This window comes from Mesoplodon bidens (genome assembly GCF_964165515.1).
Source record: "Mesoplodon bidens genome assembly, contig: HAP1_SCAFFOLD_476, whole genome shotgun sequence".
Lineage (NCBI taxonomy): Eukaryota > Metazoa > Chordata > Mammalia > Artiodactyla > Ziphiidae > Mesoplodon > Mesoplodon bidens.
In genome coordinates, this window is record NW_027671351.1 from 127877 (window position 1) to 131248 (window position 3372).

The 3372-nt window shown below is 45.3% G+C and overlaps 1 pseudogene across 1 annotated transcript; it reads left to right on the forward strand.

Annotated features, from left to right (window-relative positions):
• Positions 1-1324: 1324 nt before the first annotated feature.
• Positions 1325-1860, forward strand: LOC308611533 (ferritin light chain-like; annotated as a pseudogene). Its single transcript has one exon. The product of its transcript is annotated as a ferritin light chain-like (transcript).
• Positions 1861-3372: the final 1512 nt, after the last annotated feature.

Here is a 3372-nt window from a genome sequence, read left to right on the forward strand (position 1 = left end):
TTTCCCCTAAATTTCATGTTATTCCCTAAGTTTTTCAAATCCAGGGCTAAGGGGTTTGCCAGGATGAGGTTTTAAGTGTTCACACAGGGGAAGTCCCTGGCAAACCAGGACAGCGGTCACTACATTGAATTGTAAAGCATCCTAAATAACCCTGCCACTGCTCCCAGATACTAGTCTGTGCCAACCAGTGGAGAAAAGGCATTCTCCATTACTACCACGGCAAATGCTGCTGTACTTGCCTTGGCTACTCCCTATCTTTTCCAGGCATCACTCCCCTTCACCTGCTGGTGGACACTTTGGCCAGCTGACAATGCAGATATTTTCAAACTTTAAGGTGAATAAAAATCATATGGAGGGCCTGTTATAACAGAGATCACTGAGCCCCACTAGAGTTGCTGATTCCATAGGGCTGGGATAGGGCCCTAAAACTTGAATATCTGACACATTATCAGGGGACGCTGGTAAAGCTGGTCAAGTTGTTACTGAATGCAGGTTCATGTGTCTGAAGCACAGTGAGGCCAAACAAACCTAAAGGTTGGAGTCTGGAGAAGAGAAAGGTTTATTGCAGGATCGAGCAAGGAGAGGGGTGGTCCGTGTTCCAAAACCCCTGAAATCTCCAAAGGATTTCAGCAAAGCATTTTTAAAGGCCAGGTGAGGGAGGGACATCCCAGGGCATGTGATCAGCTGGTGCACAATCCTCTGATTGGCTGATGTTGAGGCCACAAGGCAGGTAACATTATCCATCCTTAGGTGCCAGGAGGTCTGAGGGCTACGTGCTCATGATCATCAAGGAGTTCATTTCTTCCATTGGGTGGTGGTTTTTAGCATCTGAAAACTCAAGAAATATGCCTGAGATACTATTATCTGAGTACTTCAGAGAGAAACTACAATAGAGGATATGGGGGATGGGTCTGTCCTAGGAAGGCCCCATAGGGTACTGCTTGGTTACAAGGTGACCATACTTTGAGAACCACTGCTCTAGTGGCTTGGAATGTTAAGAAAGCAATGGAAGAATCCCTTCCCAGATCTAGATTCTAGTATCACCAGCTATTTTGGTGGGAGGAAGGGTAAGTTTTGTCCTTGCTTGGACTTCTTGTTCATTTATATCAAAGCCTATTTGAGGCAGTGCGTTCGGCAGTCCTGCAGATCTGTCTTTTGCTTCAACAGTGTTTGGAATGAACAGACCCAGGGACGCTCCTTGCTCCAGCCCCCGACCACCTTCCAACCTTTCTTCCTTTCGCAACCTTTGGAATCAGACACTCAGCTATCCTCAGCCTCCAGGACAGGCCAACACCAGTTTTTGAGCTTAGCTCCTTATCACTGATCAACCACGAGTTCACAGGTTCGTCAGAATTATTCCACCGAGGTGGAGGCCGCCGTCCACCGCCTGTTCAACATGCATCTGTGGACACTTACCTCTCTCTGAGCATCTATTTCGACAGCAACAATGGGACTCTGGACAGTATGGGCCACATTTTTCGCCAACTGGCTGAGGAGAAGTGTGAGGGCGCCCAGCGCCTCTTGAAAATGCAAAACCAGTGCTGCGGCCGCGCCCTCTTCCAGGATGCGCAGAAGCCTTCTCAGGATGAGTGGGGTAAAACCCAGGATGCTGTGGAAGCCGCCATTCTTAGGGAGAAGAATCTGAACCAGGCACTAACGGATCTGCGCGCCCTGGGTCCTGCCCGTGCAGACTCCCAGTTCTGTGATTTCCTGGAGAGCCGCTTCCTGGAGGAGCAGGTAAAACTCATCCAGAAGATGGGAGACCACCTGACCAACCTCCGCAGGCTGGCTGGTCTGCAGGCTGTGCTGGGCGAGTATCTCTTTGAAAGGCTCACCCTCGAGCCAAACAGGAGTCTCTGAAGTCCAGCCGCGTCTGAGGAGACCCTCTGGCGTCAGAGCTTCTGCCTGAAGCCCCGCTCTGCAGCCACTAGGCAGCTTTGTAACCGCCCTGGAGCCCTCTCCCAAGCCTTGGACCAAATGGAAACAATAATGTTTTTTGCAGAAGGAAAAAAAAAAGCCTATTTGAAATACAAACAGAATAAAGTGAAAAAAAGAAATATATACATATATTCACGTTCTTTTAACATATGAATTGCCCCACTTTATCTGTGTGAAATAAGTTTGTTCCCATTATTGGGCTGGTTCTCAAGCTTTGCTGCTCGTTTGAATTACCTAAAGAGCTTTGAAGAAAAACATTGGTGTCTGGGTCCCAGCCCCAGAGATTTTGATTCAGTAGGTCTAGGGAGGAGCCTGGGCACGGGAAGGTCTCAGAGTTCCCCAGGTGATTCTAATGTGCAGCAACTTTGTGAACCACCTCTTGGCTTCAATGCAGCTAGTCATCAGATATTAAATCTAAGACACATGGACTACTAGTGCGTGAGCTCTGTCGCTAGGTGTATTCCATTTTCTTTCTCCTGGAAGATTCGTGCCAGGGAAAATGATTGATAGTTGTGTTACTTCTCTGAAATGGATGGAAATTTCCAATTAGCGTGAACAGGGGAGGGTGAATGGGTGAATGCAATAAGGTGTATCATTTACGTATTGCCCTATGTGTATGGCTAGAAGCTTTTGCAACTGAGGTCTGCCCTACTTTTCATGCTAATGGTAATGCTTGTCCTCCTAATGCAGCCATAAACTTTATAAGCCCATAGGTAGACAGCATCACAAAATATTTACCCCTCCCCACTGGCCCACTCTCAAGCTTCACTCCCCTTCCCCAATACACAAATGTACATCAATGCGCTTGAGACCAATATCAACATACTGACCTTCAATTCTTCTACTCTGCAGCTTCCCTCTTATCAGGAGATGTCAGCATTTAGTGCAAGGACAAATGCTTGCCTCTTGAGGAGTAATGTAGACAAAGCCTCCAAGAGACAAATAGCCCTCAGGGAGGGGGAAAAAGTCTTTCAAAAAGGTTGATGCCCAGAGGAGGCATTTTCAGTCATCTCAGCTTAGAGGTCAAATATCCAAAATTAAAAAGGTTAAAAAAAAGAAGAAGAAAGCAAGGAAGAAAAGAAGGAAACAATTTTCTTATCTCATAGTAATAAGGCAGTTTTCCTTAAAAAAAAAAAGACTTAAATTCTCTTTCCTAATCAAAATGTGCTTTTCCATCTTTAGACTATTCCTCTTATATCCTGTATTATTCATGATGTTTAATTCTTGAAATAGCACATGGCTGAAAACAGAAGCTAACCTCTTGTTCACTATGAATTGAATCTTCTTTTCCTAGGACCCGTCTACAATGTACAATTTGGGGTTGGCCAACATAATTATTTTCTCTGAAATACGTTACAGCATTTTGCCTTTTCAATATATAGTTATACAATACATTGATAACACAACATATTTAATATAGTCAATATAGTAAAT